Genomic DNA, 7674 nt, shown 5'->3' with positions numbered 1-7674 from the left:
TCACCTGGGACACTTATTTCCAGTAATGTCATCTCTCTCACCAGAGTCAGATTTAGGTCTAAGCATCATCTTTTCTTGTCCCATTCTTAGCTAGGACACCTAGTCAGTGACAGGCAGGGATGTCCTTTAACCCTGCTGAGAGAAGGGATTAATCAGAGTCAATCGAGGTATCTCATCCTGGGTTTGCAGTCCTGGGGACTCAGACACCTGCCATGCACACTCAGGAGGGGGGATTCCTCTTGCCTCAGTCCAGGAGCGCGCAAACCAGGCAGCTGGACGTGAGCTCCTTGTCTCGGCTCCCATGGTCATTATAGAGGTGGAGGCCAGGAGTGAGCAGTTCAGATGCCGACACCTGATGACATTGATGTGCCAGAGGTTGTCCTGTGCAGGCAACTGCAAGGTCTGATGCAGCAATGCTGAGAGACAGGACAGCAACCATCTCAGAAATACTAAAAGAGGGTACAAAAAGAGTTTCAGGGAACTGTAGGCCTGTCAGTCTGAACGTGGTGCCAGGGAAGCTCATGGAGAAGATAATTTTGAATGCCATTGCACAGGAAGTCCAGGACAACCAGAAGATCAGGCCCAGTCAACATGAGTGTATGAAAAGCAGATCCTGCTTGACAAACTCAATCTCCTTTTATGACAAGGTGACCCAGTTAGTGGATGAGGGAAAGGCTGTGGACATAGTGTACCTGGAATTTAGTACAGCACCAGCACTTGGCCTGGTTGATCCTCATACAATTGGCCACAGCCATCGTTCCAGCCTGTCCAGCGCCCTCTGCAGAGCCTTCCTACTCTCAAGCAGATCAACACTGTTTTCTGCCATTTGTCTTCTTTTTTGTTGTTGGTTGGTTTATTTATTTTATTTTTTCTACTTGTGATAATGTTGTCCACAAATAAATGTCATTATTCATCTATTTTCTACATCAGTATCTACTGGTCTTGTGTGACGCAATAACTAAATGAGGAGCCACGACTTCCATGCATTTAAATAAAGTAAAGTACCCTGCACTGATTTTGTTTTTCCTGAGAAGCTTCCTGCAAGACCTTTTCTGGGGCTGCAAGGGCAGTGCCTGTGTGCACAGGTAAAGAGTAAAAGAGTCCCAGCACAGGAGGACTGCGAAGAAGCGCCAGTACTTGGTCTTTGCAGAGTTCCTCTCTTTTCACTTCTACACCCTCTTTCTGAGTCCTTGTGCTGTTCTAAAGCTTGAGTGCTCTTGCAGCTTGGTAACTGTCCCACTGCATGGCAGTCCTGTGATCACTGGCAGGTGTTGGGCATTTCTGTGACAGAACTGACATCCATAACAGCATTTCCATCATGAAAGGGGATCTCCTAAGAGCAGTGCCTGAATGTTTAGGTTTTCTTTCAAAGTGTTATGGGATTGGTAGAGGTCTCTTGTGAGTGAGGAAAGGCAATGTTGCACCCATCTTTGAAAGGGGCTAAAAGTGCAACACAGGGAATGTGTCCAAAAGCAGTCAGCATGAACTTACCAATAAAACTATGCCTCCCCAACCTGACTGCCTTCATGATGAAGCAGCTGCATTTGTGCATGAGGGGAAAACAGTGGATGCCATCTACCACAGCTTCAGCAAGACTTTTGGCATGGTCTCTCCCAATATTCTTGTACCCAAGGGAGGCCAATACAGCCCGGATGTGTAGACAAGAAGATGGGCAATTCACCACTTGGAGGATCAGGCTGAGAGCACAGTGGTGAAGTGGTAATACCATGCCTGGAGGCCAATGGGACACACTGGAGCATTGTGGAGCAGCACAGGGGACTCTCCTGAGACCTCTTTTCATGACCTGGAGGAGGCAACTCTCACCACATTTGTCGATGAGACTGAATTGGGATGACCATTCCTGTGCCTTAGGGATGCCAGTCTGGGAAAATGTGACAGGCAGAACGACTTTCCTGTCAGGAACTTCACAAAAAGGAAGAAGAACAAATGCCAAGTCCTGTGCCTGGGGTAAACTGACACACTGCAGTGGCAGGGGCTTGGGACTGTCTGTCTGGTGATCAGCCCTGCGTAAAAGGCCCTGGTTGTTCTGGGGGACAAATGACAAAACACAATCCACCATGAGACCTGGTCACAAAGAAGGCCATCAGTTTCCTGGAGTGTATAAAGAGGAGTCTCACCAAAAGAATGAGGGAGGTGATTGTCTCCCCCTTCCTCATTGTCTGTTAGAACACCTGTACACTTCTGTGTCGATTTTTGGGACCCCACTGGGCAAGGGAAGGAGGGAGAGAGTGTCTGTGTGGCTGCTGGGCTATTGGGCAGAGATAACCCACCAGAGCAAGGAAGATGGGTATAACTGGGAGAGAGTTCAAAGGAGGGCCACTAAGACACACTTGCTGGGAGGAGAAACTGAGGAGAAGGACCTTGTTCAGCCTGGAGAAGGGAAGAGCCTTAGGAACCTCATAACAGCCTGTCCATCCCTGTGGGGATATTTTCAAGAAGATAGAGCCAGTCTTGTCACCATGGTGCTTTGCAAGAGGATATTAGACAATAGTCAGATGTTGAAATAAGGAAGATTCAGGACAGAGATAAGGCAAATCTTTTTCTCCATGAAGTCATTGAAGCATTGGAGCAGTTTTCCCAGAGACAACGTGACATCTCTGTCCTTGGATGCTTCCAGTCCCCACTGGATCAAGCCTTGAGCAATGTGCTCTGACTCCATAGCTGATTCTGCTGTGAGCATGAGGTCGGACCAGAGACCTCCTGAGGTCCCATTCAGGAGAGTGGAAACCAAAATGATGCTGTGGTTCCTTCCCCTCTGGGTCTTCCCTTGAGGAAAGCTTTCAGGTTCCCCACAATCATGGAAGCAAGTCAGATATTAATATAGTCAGACCAGCTGCAGCTTTCTTGTCCTGCTCCAGGCCGTGTTGCTCAGATGCAGGGCTGCTTCACACGTATCCCCAAACAGACCTGTTCTATGATTTCCTTTGCTTTACCTTTCAATCCCTTTTCACTCTTTTCCCACCTCTCAAGTCCTATTCCTTAACCATCCCAACCCTCCCATGCAAAAAGCCAACTCCTTTTCACGGTTTCCCCACTGGCTCTGCATTTGCTTACTTTGTACCCTCCTTTGGCGTTTCTGAGATGGCTATTGTGGTGCTTTCTACCCTGCTTAACAACTCTGTTACACTAGTACTCTTTTCTTCTCTTTAGTGTCCTGCAGCTACTTAAGTTCTGATCTTTTTAAAGGCACCATGACTCAGGATGACACACATACCTTAAAAGCTGGACTATCAGCACCTCAGTCCAGAGACACCTTGAAACACCTGTGGATTTGGCCATATATTGGATCTGGCTGGGATGGAGTTGTCTTTCCCCATAGCAACTCTTATAGTGCTGTGCTTTCTATTTGTAGCTAGAAAGGTGTTGATAACACAGTAAAGTTTTGGCGACTGCAGAGCAGTGCTCGCGCAACATCAAGGGTAGCTCTCCAACCACCCACCCAACTCCAAAGGCCTCGCTTTTGGGTGAGGCGATACTGAAACATGCCCTGAGGTGGCCAGTCCCTGGGTGACAGAGTGTGTGGAAGGATTTGGGCAGTGCCTAGGGCAGTTATCACCTGCCATAACACATGATTTTACACCTGAACAGGCAAGTAACCCTGGGAAACCAACACGCCACCTCATAGAAGGATGCACTGCCTACCCCAGTGAAAGCCAGCATCTTCTAGCACCATACTGGGGCTTGGTCTGTGCCTATCAAGCCACAACTCAGTACTATCAGAGGACTGTGGTTAAGTCAGGCAGCCAAACCAACTCTGAGAATGCTATGATTAATACTGGGATCCAAACTACTCCTAGGAATATAGGAGTTGAGACAGGGACCCAAACCGCATCCAAGGACATCATGGTTGAGTTGCAGGGCACTACAAATACCCTCTCCTGGAGAAACTGTGGGGTCTTTGAGGTCTGGTAATCACAGATCTGGACCCAGAGGGGAAGTTGTCCTTTATGGGAGAGAGCTGCAGGAGTGGAGCTCTGCCTGGAGACAGATAATGAGTCAGCTGAGAGCAGATGGGTGAGCATGAGAGGGCAGAACAAGATGGGAAACGCTGTGGCGGGTGGATTGTCTGCTATGGACCTCCTGATCAGGGAGAGGAAGTAGATGTGGCCTTCTTCAGGCAACTAAAAAACTCCTCATGCTTGCGGAAGACCGGACTCCTGACACGATCAATATGATCACCAAGAAGCTGTTTATTATACCTTTGCATACAGCTTTTATATTCTTCCAAGCCCTGTACACACAATCACGTAAACTTTTCTGATTTCTGATTCGTACATACTACTTGTCTATGCGACAAGCATATAAGCCTCCAGCTCACTCACTGGTTATTTCATTGTCGTCATCTTATCCTGCTTGCAGTTACTGCTTCTCTATTCTAGCAACTAAGTTCCGTATACTGGCTAAGCATTTCCCCTTTAATAGCACCCTGACCTTTAGCCTGCTTTGTCTTCATTATCAGGACTTGATGTCCTCGTTCTGCTAGGAATGTATCCACACATGCTTGCAGGCCCTGGTCCTCATGGCAGGCCTAAACTATCCCAATATTTGCTGAAGGAGCAACATAACAAGTTGCAAGCCATCCAGGAGGTTTTTTGGAGCTCATTGACAACTTCTTCCTGATAAGGGTGACTGAGAAGTCAGAGAGGGTAGCTGCCCTGTGGGACTTGAGGAGAGCAGGCTTTGATCTTCAGGGAGGGACCTGCTTGGAAGAATCCTGAGGGATACGGTCTTGTAGAGAAGAGAGGTGGCACAGAGCTGTTCGATGTTCAAGTATCTCTTCTTCAAGCTCCAGAATGGTCCACCGCAACATGCAGGACGTCAAGCAAAGGTAGCAGGAGGATGGCACAGATGACAAAAGAGTTCCTGAATAAAATCAGGCATGAAAAAGAATCACAGAGAAGGTGGAAGCTGCCTGCCTTCCAGCCTCAATGGTTCTGAGTTTCTGTGCTGGAGAGAGCCATTTGTGCATGTGTGTGCATGTCTGTGCATGGAGGAACTGGGGGACAAGGGGATCCTGGGACCAGTATTGACTTTCTTAAGAGACAGAGGTATCTACAGTTCACATTGCACACTGATAGTCATGCTTGAGCAAGCAAACTAAGGGACACCAGCTCATCACAAGGACCAGAAGCACAATCCAGACCTGGAAATGAAGACTTTGCCTCTCAGAATCTTAAGACCTGTCCATGAAGGATAAAATATTTCCCTGGACAACAGTGCAACACTGGAAATATATTGATGGGATGGCCGGCTTGCCAAATATCAAGCCCTGTGTTGGGAAATTTGGCCAGGAGTTAGTGCCTTTGGTGACACATATCAAACATGGCCATGGTCGGTTTCTTTTTATATTAAGCTGGGCTACTTACACCAGCAATTGGAGCACCGGTTCCCATCACAAAAAGGGAATACTGGTATATCTGGGATACTTACAGTTATCAAAGAAAATTTTCCCCTCCAGAGCAGAGAATAAGTAAAGATCAGTGAACAAACAGGAAAAATAAGAGCTCTTTACATTCCAGAATTATTAACTATCAGAGAGCTTTTTCCCCTTCAGGTAAGAAATAGAGTAAAAATCTCCAACGGGAAAATGAAGGACATTCCACATTCAGCTCCACCTGCTCCATCTACTACACTTTTTTCTGCCTTTGTTCTGGTCTCTGCACTAGTTATTGCTACTGGTTTGCAAGCACCTCTCTGACAAGAAATTATAGGGCTCAGACTGGAACGTGGTCAGCTTTCTGTGGGAACAGTACATGTGCCATTTGTACCTGCTGATTTGGGGCAACAACAAATGTCTAGGCTGAGGGATGATCCAGACAAGGTGATAGAAACCAGATGCAGCATCTTCTGCATTTATGACCCTACATGGGCCAATGTACAGCAACTATTTGAGGCAGTCTTTACTCTGGATGAAAAAATTAAAATCTGGGAAACAAATTGCAGTTGAGCCAGGGAAGCACTGGGCATAACCCAGGATAAGACCCCAAATTATGAGCCAATAGAGATAAGCTGCAGAGAGTGAGAGGCAGATTGTTAGAGTCATGAGAAAGACTGTAAATTGGGCTGGGGTCCCAGAATGTCAGCAAACACCAAAAACTCCTCCAAATATTATGCCCAATTAGTTAAACAAATAAGAACGTTTGGATGGCAGACCCTTTAGAGGGAGGAAAATCAATCTTTGATGGTATCTCTTTTTGTAGAACAATATTAAAGAGTATTTTTTCTAATCATGTGCCAGGATGGCAGGGCAGAGTTCTGGATGAAATAGTCAGCATTGCAACATTCGTGTTTAATGAAAAGATAAAACAGAGCTCAAGCTAAAAAAGGGGGGAAAACAGGATCAAAAAGCTAGTCTATTAGCAGCAGTGCTGAATAGTAAACCTAGATTAAAGAGACTAGGATGTGGAGATTTCCAAGGTAAGGGCAGAGGAGAAAATTTTAGAAGCAAGAGATCTCAAGGAATAGGAGACTGTTGCAAACTGTTGTAATTATCCTGGACAACAAGGCCATTGGAAATGGGAGTGCCCAGTATGAGAAAACAAAACAACAATCAAAAAAAAGCCTCCCAAAAGGACCTCCTCGATCCTACGGTGCAGTCTTTCCCTGCTCTATCCAACAAAGGCAGCTCAACTTCATGCTGAATTGACATGTAGCAGGGACCTACGGTGCAGTCGCTGCAGGAGCCTCTGAATATGAAATATATTGCCGTTCTTCTTATGAGAATCAGGTCTCAAACATTTCAGTTGATGAACATAATTTCCCCTGTCTAATAGATACAGGGGCAGCTTTTTCTACTTTGCTGTGTTTAAAAAAAATAATCAAGTTTTGATACAATGTTTTGATAATTTATTTGGTAACCAAGGAAACTTACATAGCTGACAGCTACACCTTTCTGTTTGTCTTCACTGAGAAGGGCCATTGGGCTTCTCCACATCAGAAATATTTTTTGTAAGAGGAGTGTAAAATATCTGGTTTACATTCTCCATCAAGGGGAGTGTTGTTTATCTGAGCACCATGTTAAAGCTATCCAAAATCTTAGAATCATAGAATGTTTTGGGTTAGAAGGGACCCCTAGAGGTCATCTAGTCCAACCCCCCTGCAATGAGCAGGGACACTGCTAACTAGATCAGGTTGCTGAGAGCCCCATCCAACCTGGTCTTGAATGTTTCCAGGGATGAGGCCTCCACTACCTCTCTGGGCAACCTGTGCCAGTGTTTTACCACCCTCATTGTAAAGAATTTCTTCCTTATATACAGTCTAAACCTACCCTGGTTTAGTTTATAACCATTACCCCTTGTCCTGACACAGCTGGCCCTACTAAAAAGATTTTCCCTGTCTTTCCTATAGGCCCCCTTTAGGTACTGAGAGGCCGCAATCAGGTCTCCCCACAGCCTTCTCTTCTCCAGGCTGAACAGCCCCAACTCTCTCAGCCTGTCCTTGTACGAGAGGGGCTCCAGCCCTCAGATCATTTCCATAGCCCTCCTCTGGCCCCGCTCCAACACTTCCCTGTCCTTCTTGTGCTGAGGGCTCCATAGCTGGACGCAGAGCTCCAGGTGAGGTCTCACCAGAGCACAGCAGAGGGGCAGAATCACCTCCCTCGCCCTGCTGGCCACGCTTCTCCTGATGCAGCCCAGGGTACGGTTGGCCTTCTGG

This window comes from Egretta garzetta, unplaced genomic scaffold, assembly GCF_000687185.1.
Source record: "Egretta garzetta isolate BGI_Z169 unplaced genomic scaffold, ASM68718v1 scaffold592, whole genome shotgun sequence".
Taxonomy (NCBI): Eukaryota; Metazoa; Chordata; class Aves; order Pelecaniformes; family Ardeidae; genus Egretta; species Egretta garzetta.
Note: the sequence above shows the minus strand (reverse complement) of the source record.